The sequence below is a fragment of the Lolium rigidum genome, chromosome 3, assembly GCF_022539505.1.
Source record: "Lolium rigidum isolate FL_2022 chromosome 3, APGP_CSIRO_Lrig_0.1, whole genome shotgun sequence".
NCBI lineage: Eukaryota > Viridiplantae > Streptophyta > Magnoliopsida > Poales > Poaceae > Lolium > Lolium rigidum.
In genome coordinates, this window is record NC_061510.1 from 31,489,718 (window position 1) to 31,499,471 (window position 9,754).

Below are 9,754 nucleotides of genomic sequence, written 5' to 3' on the forward strand. Positions count from 1 at the left end.
TGCCGAGGAAAAGTGGCTCTAGCATGAGGTTTTGTGCCTATAGGGATGGACGATCTGATATGGAGCGTACGACATTAGTTAATACTAGGAGGCATAGGCGCGGCGGCACGCCGCGCCCGTGGTGCTATATCCGAGACGATGATCGGGCTAAATGATTATACTATAAAATTAATCTATGTAGATGATATAATAGCTAGCTGCGAGAAAACTATAGTGGCGGTATATTTAGTCTCGCGTAATTAGTTAGCGAACTTTAACAGCTCGTGGAGTGATGTGTTTGAACTAATAGCTATGAAAGCACTATCATCCGTGATTTAATAGATAATGGTGCAGAATATAAACATGCACAGGTACAGAAATATCATTACATAGTAAATTCTTCCGCGATAGATAATTTAACTGGTTCTGTTTCATTACATATCAGAGGATTCCTGGACATCTAAACATGCCTGATTCTATCTAGTGCTTAATTATAGCAGGAGAGTACAGATGATAGCGGCGGTTACTTTACTGGCAAACAAAAGTGGATACTACAGTACTACTGGTCCGGCTTGGCGGCCTACTGATTCTAGCTAAGCGCCCTTTCGTCGTTTGTACATTTTCTAGGCAGGTTATCTAGTAGAGTTAGTCTTGTTTTTGTGGGTGGTACCTAGCGGAGACAGTCAAACAGGTATTGTGCGGAGGGGAACCTAAAGATTCAGAGCGGTAAAGGTGAAGACAGAAAGAGAAAACAAAATATTGTGTACGGGAGGCGTAGAAGGGGAACGGAAACTGAGATTCCTGGGTAGCATACCCTCCGCTCGTTTCTTCTTGAACGCTGGCGCTGCCGCAGGAAGGATGCCGGATCAGGACTCCCCGCAGATGGTCGGCGCTCCACTTTGCGGGTGCCGAGGCCGACCTCCGCTAGCGTAGGCTCCTTCCGACCTGGGGAGGAGTTTGGTGCTGGAGTTGCTGTGGACGCCCTCGTCCGTTGCAGAGTAGCCAGCCAGCTAGGAGGCGCCAGAGTAGCCAGCCGGCTAGGAGGCGCTATTTGAGCGAGGCGTTGCGTCAGTGAAAAGAAGCCTGGAGTTGCAAACGTTTAACTGGACTGGTATGTTATCTTTTCCTCATTTCCTGTAGTGCATCGAGATCTCTGTTTATGTTTGCTGATGCTGGGTAGATTCGAATCAAGGTTATTGTGCCGAAGAAATTGAAGTGAAAAGGCTAGAGGGAGGAATCAGTTTTAATACACAGAAATATGCCACCAGTTTACAGATTTCGGTGAAATTACACGCTAGTACAGTGGTTGCTAGCTGAAAACTGAAGCATAAAAGGAAACAACGTAGATGCAGTAGCTTAAAATCTAGTAGTCGATAATTTACTGAAATACATGTGTAAATTGTTTTATCGGTGCCCTCCCCATCAGTCTCCTACCCAGAATCTGTAAGCTAAAAAAATTAGGTGGTTTTATTAGGTCCTGTAGATAGCCTGAATCTGAGAGATCATAACCGTGAGGTGTGGATTGATTCAGCTGAAACCTAGCGTCACCGTGCTATTTTCAACAACAATTGTAATTAGCATATAAACAGGGAACATCAAAAAAGGCAACTTTTTATACACTCGTGCAGTGCATATACACAGGATAACACACAATATAGAACAAACAGTTGGAAGGAGCAGTTCTCAGCTATATGCCTTTTCTGTCTCCTGAAAACTGACAGAGAACTAAGCATTGGCCATTTAATCTGAGTGCGTTAAGCGACTTTAGCTCTTCAGCTCCTGCATATAGCTTTTGGACTGACTGCCATTATAACGAACAATCATTCCCTGTACTTAAGTTGGTCTCGATATAATTCAGGAAAGAGAAGTAAAATGAACATAGTTAATATTATATTTTCAGGAGAAAAGTAAATCACATACCTCAGAATCTAGGTAATAACTTCATCCTCGGGAGAAATTTCATGGGTTGTCTCAGTTTAGCAACGGCAGCCTAAATGCATTTTTTTTTGAGTCAGCTATAGTAGGAGGAAAATGAGAAAATATATTTGCATCAAACCAAGAGATAGCCCGTCACCTCATCGACACAGGTATATCTAGCTTGACTTTGCTCACACCACCAGGTCAAAAACCAATTCAGAGAAATTATATATGCCTTTGAGCATTGAATACAAAGAAAAATGATGTTCCGAAAGCATAGTATAGCATTGATATTATATATACTTGACATGTAATGGCACAACATGCAAGAATGTAAAGAGAACTATTCAGAAGATTTTCTTGTATAAGATAGAATAGAAACCACACAATGCAAGGATGAGGCTAGGCTGCATTAAATACTAAACATACTGGGGCAAGGACCTGCTCCCCATGCATCCTCACCAAGGCTGGCTGCTGCTGGTCACCATGCTTGCTCAGGTGTGGCGAGCAGCGAGGGCCACAAAGTTAAGATTGAATTGCCGCCCTGAGAAATTGCAATCAGAAGGAAATGCAAACAAATTCGAATGTATTAAGAAGATCTAAGATACCTCCAAAATCATTATGAAGCTAGGTAATTCCATAGTCATTCAGTTCAGGTGAAGTAAGCAACTACAAATATATTAGTGTTAAGTTGCAATTAAACATAGTTCTCCATAATATACCCTAGACTGTTATGGGATGGTAACAACATACAATCAATTCCTTGATACTGTTGTATCATTTTTACCATATTAAGCAAATTCTACAATAACCTGAATCTGAACGTGTAAGCTTGTGAAGAAATAGAATGTACATACCATCAAACTTCACTGAATCAGTCTTTCTGCTCTAATACATGTTCACAGTAACATAATAGCAATAGCAGAAGTTTGGCTCACTATCTCATTGTATTTCTCTACATTTGCAGTTCAACAAAAATCGTATGAACTCAGCTAGCCGATAATTAGCAGGGGACAATTAGCTCGCCCTATAAAAATATGCCTTAAACATGGAGACGTAACATGCAGTTGGCAAAACAGGGCTACAAACCTTCGATGACCAAACAATGTCTGAGAGCTCGCATGGAGGAGCGGAGCACGCAAAGCGGAAGGACCAAAGGAAGATCTTGTCGTCAAATTAGTCAGCGTCAGGGGCAGCCTGCAAACAAAATCCAATGAACTGAAAATTTAATCCTAGACACATCAGAAAATGGCCAGAAGAGATTGTCATCGCCCTGAATCACAAATGGAGAAGACTGTGGAGAACAGCGGAGCAGTGAGAAGCCGTGGACAACGCAATCAAGGAATCAAAGAATCACCCAACCAAAACCGATCAGAACCTGACCTATGATAATAGGAGACCACAAATAGGCGACCTGAGCCTCCATGGCCATGCGCAGCTCCAGGAGGGTGACGTTCAGTCACCATGTCGCACCACTGCTGCTCCCCTCCCTTGGTGGCGGAGAGAAGACATGGAGGCACGCGCCTCCAGTTATAATCGCTGCAGTGTTGTCCGGGAGGCGGCCGTTGCAGGCTGCACATGCTACAGCCTATATCAACTGAACTGAAAAACTTACATAGAAGATGGGACAGATGAGGGGGCCGGGGAGGGGAGGGAAAGGATGAGTTACCTGGCCGCGTGGGTAGAAGACAGAATATCGACCATGCTCTTGCTCAGCAAGCTTGTTGTTACCTGAGTGGCCGAGATAGCTCTTGTGTGTCGCCCCCGCCGTGTTAGAGCACAACAGCATCTGGATTGCCTGCTGCACGCATCCGAATCATGGTAGAAGAGAAAATTAGAAAAAAGAGATGTCACCCATCGTAGAAGAAAATAAGAGGCAACCTACACCTAACCTGTAGAGGGCACCGCCGCGTCTACACTTGTGGCAATCTCCATGGCGCGGAGCGGCAGCGACCATAGCACCATGGGCGACGACCACGGCCGGCTTGCGTAATCCGCGCCGGGCGCCTCCTTTTGCTTGCCTGCTCAACTTCGACAGGACCGCCGCAGGTCTCTGCCTGCTCCACCCCAAAGTGGCCGCCGCCAGCCCATGCGTGCTCTGCCCCAAGATCGTTGCCGCCGCCCCAACGTCGTCTCAGGCCCGTGCCCTCTCCGTTCCAAGGGCGCCGCCGCCCGCACGCACCTGCCTCGCCCGGCGGCCGCCGTCCCTGGCCCGCGCCTGCTCCGCCCTGAGGCCGCCGCATCTCGCAGTCCCGCCCTGAGGCCGCCGTCCTGTCGGGAACCACGCCACCCAGACCCAGTGATGCGGTGGAGACCATTGCCGGCGTCCGACCAATCCGGGAGCTTCCTGCGGCGCCATCCATGGAGGCCTCATGGTCGGCGGCCGAGATGGGGCGGGCGAGGAGTGCTAGGAGGAGAGCAGAACCCAGGTCGTGCAATATCGGGGGAGGAGTTGGGGATTTGCTCTCCCTGGCAGTTCGGTCAAAGCGGTTGGATGATGGGACCCGCCCACTAGATCTTTCGGGAGGAAGAGGTGAGAGGCAATTAAAATGAAGGAGACCTAGCAACCGGTAACCCTAGCAACCGGTAACCACCGGTAGTCTATCTAAAAAGAGAATGGCAAACAAAAAATTACCATATACTTGACACGGTGAGAAAGAGAAGAGGAGGTTACGTGTCTATAAATGATTGGAAAAAATTAACCCATAAACAGTTCCCAAAACAACCTAAGAGCGTGAATCCATCTAAACTTTATATAGGGTATAATTGAACCCTTGGTTGACATCAGGTACGTGTGTGCTGATTGTACAGATGGTTTAGCAATGGGAAATTACAAGGCAAGCATGCACACGTCTTTGTTGGATGAGAAGAGATCAATTGATTTGTCTCCTTGTTTATCTGCTGGCTACACTAGACGTGGAGATGCACCGTTCCTATTTTTCAGCTAGCTGAAAACACAATTCGTTCCAAGTCAGATCGCTGTCCCTTTTTTTCCATCTCTCGCGCGGATCTTGAGGCAAGTTCAATCGTCCCGCGCACGGTTACTTTCCGGTTTTTCTCATCCGGTTTTCTTGTTGCCCTTTTTTTATTACTTCCTCATTTTGGATTATCCGTGCTCTCGTGTCTGCAGTTAGCTTCTCTTTCCCCATTCCTTTCCTCTGCCGGGGCCTCAGCGGAGAGAAATTTGAGCACGAGGCGGAGGGCCTGGTTCCGCCGCGGCGTGCTGGGAGGAATCCGGTCGTTTCTCCTCTCTGTGTTTTGTTGTGGGTGTGCGTGGAGGCAGAGGAGGTGGGTTCCTCCATGGCGGTACGAGCCTTCGTCGCCGCCATGATGGGTACGTTTCTTCACATCACAAGCATGTAGTTTTGCGCGTGGATCTGGTGTATATTTGTTGTTCTTCGCTGTAGGAGGGAACGCGAATACATGGATTTGGCTCGTTTTGATGTGAGGCGATTCTGGTGCGTGTCCCCCGTGATATTGATGTTATTTTCCCCTAATTTTGTTAGTTAATTTCATTTTGATTCAGCTGAATGCTCGTCTGTCGGTGTCTCCTATGTAGATCCTCTACTTCCGATGGTGGAGTAATAGCTGAATGCTATAAACCTACTCACGGATCACCATTAGCAAAGCACCAATCTCAGAATCATACTTCGGTGTTCTACCATTTTTTTTCTAATGACCTAAATCTTCTTATCTGAATCGTAGCATTACACAAGGTGTTAGCCTATGTATGGCTTCATTTTAGTTGGTAATCTATTGTGTGTACAGAGCATACGGTTGCGTACGCATCTTATTTTTTGTCATTAAATTGAATTGCTTGCAGTTTTCTTGAATAGTCTGAATAGACCTAGTGATCATTTTTTGTTGTTGCTGTTAGTGGTATGGATGTTAGTGTCAGGTGTATGGACTAGACTTAATGATGGAAGTTTCAGTACTAGTAAGGTGGCTGCTGCTGTTGCTGTATAAGATGGTCGATCATTAGGTGATTTTCAGATTCTGTTTTACCTCTTGAAACATCTTAATGACTGTATCGAGTGGTCGTGCTTGAGTTTGGATGTTTTCAATAACATCCTGCATGCCTTTTCTTTTGTTTGTAATGTCATTCTGCAACTATGGGGATTGCCTTTGTCAAGTAATGTTTTATGTATATCAAGGGGAAACCAAAGCTAACATAATATACAGGGTTTGGCGTATGTAAAAGTATTACTTTGTTTCATTGTACTAGCAACATCTGTTTAGGCTAGCATCATAAGTTCCATGTTATTTTTCCCAAGACCGATGTGATGTGTCTTGCTTCTATTTTCTGATATATCATTTGTTTTGGACTTAAGTTTGTAATTATATATTTTTCCTGAATTCAGTTGGTAGGGTATGAACATTACTATAATTGTTCTCACTTGTTAGTATTGTGCGTTTAGTGATGATTTTCTTAGTGTAATGATCAGTCTGCAGGGTAGTTGGTTTTTTTTATGCCTTTTCGTCATTCCTACCTTTTTTCACTGCAAATAGTTTGCTTACTCATTTTTCTATTAGACCTGCTAGTTGGGGTGGGTAGCTCTTCCTACGCCATTTCTTTCTCAAGAAGTTTTTGTAAAGTTTGGCTAGCTGGTAAATTATTGAAATTCTCTTATGTTCTTAGTAAGTTGACATTGTTATACTTTCTCTCAGCCACACAGAAGACTGTTGACGGACCCTCGAGCAAGGACATGAGAGGTGGGAGGGCTGCAATCTTCAACATCATTCCCAGCAGCACCGGCGCTTCCAAGGTATGTCAAGAACAGTGGTTTTCATTTGTTTGGTTATTTTCTTCGATCGTTTGGTTATTATTACCTTTGAGTTACGAAAATGTTTTCCTTTTCAAAAGATACTCATATAATTCTGCACTTTTGGTATGCTGCATCCCTGTTTTTCATTTTTACATTTATGTGCTTCAGTTAGTATCATAATAAAATTTGATTGTTCTATCTTTCAGGTTTTGGTGGAGATAGCTGCTGGTGGTGTTTTCTGTTGCCATATTTAACCAAGCCAACGCGTCGCTGCTTCCACAGCTGCATGTACACATGCTCCATGGTGCTACACTACCACCAAATCAGATTCCGGCAGTAGGTCTCTTTTCTCCTCCCTTGATCCTGATTCATTAATGAAGCAGAAACAAGTGCCAGCAGAGTACACTGGTTGATATCCCTAAAATCGGCATTGCAATATTTTTTTAAAAAATTAGCAAAGAATTACATAAGCGAAGAATTCTGCACGGCTCATTATCACTACCATTTAGTTCAGTTTCTTCCTTTATTCTCTATTTTAAGTCACATTTCAGTAACTTGTTGTCTCCTGCTAGGTTGTTATCATTTTCCCGCTCTAATCGGGAGTGCTGGCTGATTGAAGGGTTATCTAGTTATAGTTCTTCGTTTTTTCAGTGGCTTCGGCCCTTTCCACGCAGAAATCGTATAAGTTGGACATGTATTTCTTCGCTGTGATAGGCAATATTTCCAGAGAGATCTCAGGAATTTCTAGTCCCCCTGGTATGTGTCCTCCGCTCCTACTCTCTGAAATTATGAAACAAATCTGCATGGCATTTGACTACATCTGTTTTCAGTTGCTCGCAAGTTGATAAAAAAAAAAGCAGAATTAGTCTCTGTTGTTCTGTCACTCTTGCTTCATTCTTCATTTATAATCATTCCCTCAGTCATATTCTCTCAGTCCTTGTTTATTAATCAGTTCAAATCATTCTCTATGTCACTTTCTTCATTCTTCAGTTTTAATCATTCTCTCGGTTTTATTCTCTCAAACTCTCTATCTGTTTCTCTCAGTCCTTGTTTCTTAATTTTATATCTGTCTCAGTCTTCACATTGGTTTCTTCATTTTTGGTTATTCTTTGATTTCTCAGCCTTTGTTCATATTTTCTAAGTCTGACACTCTCATTCTATTTCTATTAGTCAAATTCTCTCAGTCCTTGTTTCTTAATTTTTATATTTGTCTCAGTCTTCACATTGGCTTCTTCATTTTGGGTTAGTCTTTAATTTCTCATCCTTTCATTCATATTTTCTTAGTCTAATGCTCTCATTTCATTCTCTCATTCTTGTTTCATTGTCCTTCTCTCATTTTTATTATCTCTGTCATCCGGTCCTATCATTATTTTTCTATGTTTCCCAACCTTTCATTTTTCATGGTTTGTTTGCTCATTCTCTTTAGTTTTCTATTGTGAAGAAAATCTCATTTTCTTCAGTGCTCTTTAGTTTGATTAGTTTATCATTTTTGTAGCTCAGTATTCCTATCTTAGCCATCTTAGCATTCTCAGTATTTGATTAAGTTCCTGGCTACCTGTCCGGTTCTCTTTTCGAAATTTCTTCAACTCTATTTTTGTACTTAGTCTGATCTGTAGCTCATTACTATCATTATTTTTCTTTGTTTGTTATGTACTCAGTGTATGTCTCTTATCATTGTGGATCCTGAGCTAACAATGATCGTGAGTTGTAGTCTACCAAGCAAGCCACAGGAGGAGCAACTGCTGTAGCGGGTAAGTCAATTTCTTTCTTTTGTTCTAATCTTTCTATATCAGTGTTTATTATTGATTCTCAGGAGCTATTTCCATAGTTTTAGTTTATTAGTCTAATTTCAGAGATTGTCTATGCATTCCAGAGTTGTAGTCTATTTTCTTAGTTTGACTTTATTGTAGTTTTTAGTTTCTCATTTTGTCACATTTTTTTCTCAATGTAAACAGGTTTTGGTCTTCGTAGTGATCTTAGAATCCAGTGTAATTTTTAGTATATGACTACCTGCATTTTGCTCATTACCTAGACCAATTTTCGGAAATGCAGCCTTCTTCCTGCTAAGATTCCTGCTAAGATTCCTTCTTACTGCAGCCTTCTATGTTTCTTACTCATAACTGCTAAGATTCCTGGCTAGGGCCTTTTTCTTCTCTTAAGCGTGAGGATTTTTGTATTGTTTCATGAGACTATTTCTATGGAGATAAAGACAATTAACGGGGGGCTACGTTTCTAGATCAAGAATGATGCAGATAGAGGTACTGGAAAGGAGAAGGTGCGTCAGGGTGAGGAACCTGTGCACAGAGTGAAGAAGATCCATAAGTTAGTCCATCTAGACCTGCCTTCTTCAATTTGATGCAGGTTCTATCATTCGCCTCCATCGTGGATCTCTCTCTTGGTTCATGTGGATCTTTTTTTATATATTTCTGATGATCCTTGTCTCGTAACCTATGTGGTGGCCGTCGCCGCTGGGAAGCAGGTGCTTTGCGTGGGAAGGAAGAAGAGAGATGCTGACGGTGTGGTAGAGTTACCAACGAATAGGAGGACCACCATTTTGTTGTTCGTGTGTAAGGCCTAAAAACAGGAAGATGTAGCAATACTAGGCTTTCCCTTCTTAGTCAATTTCATTAACATAGGCGTGAATTAAATGAGTTGGGTGTTGTATCTATTGGAAAAACAAGACAAGAAAACCGGACTGAACTGAAATAACAGTTTTTTTTCTGACACCTTGCTGATTGCATTCAGAATGGAAGCGGGTGTGTACTGATGAAATGAGTAATGAGTAATACGTAAGGTAAAATCTGACTTATGCCGAATTGCATTTTCAGCTAGCTGATGTTTAGACACTCCCAGGAAATATGCATACACGTGCGGCTAGAAAGCAGCAAAGGGATTGCCTGAAATACTACTATTGCATGGTGTTCCTTGGAGTCACGAGATCGCTGGGTTAAAAAGCAACGAATCAAGATTGATTTTCTGTTTTTATTCCTACCAACGAAGGAACGACTATGTAAAGGAATGTGTGTACGTGACCACTTCTCGTCGAAGTCAATTGGATGGGGTCCACCTACATAAGATTATTGCAAAAGATG

At 42.8% G+C, this 9,754-nt stretch overlaps 1 long non-coding RNA gene across 8 annotated transcripts; it reads left to right on the forward strand.

Moving 5' to 3' along the window:
* The first annotated feature begins 693 nt into the window (after positions 1–693).
* Positions 694–9,388, forward strand: LOC124701382. Of its 8 annotated transcripts, none has more exons than XR_007002011.1 (10): positions 694–1,090; positions 5,027–5,230; positions 5,304–5,354; positions 5,456–5,878; positions 6,565–6,662; positions 6,869–7,002; positions 7,235–7,418; positions 8,321–8,413; positions 8,899–9,023; positions 9,142–9,388. It is a non-coding gene; the product is annotated as an uncharacterized LOC124701382 (long non-coding RNA). The 8 variants fall into 8 exon arrangements; XR_007002016.1 differs by having other exon boundaries at positions 7,314–7,418; XR_007002012.1 differs by having other exon boundaries at positions 6,869–6,998; positions 8,899–8,984.
* Positions 9,389–9,754: the final 366 nt, after the last annotated feature.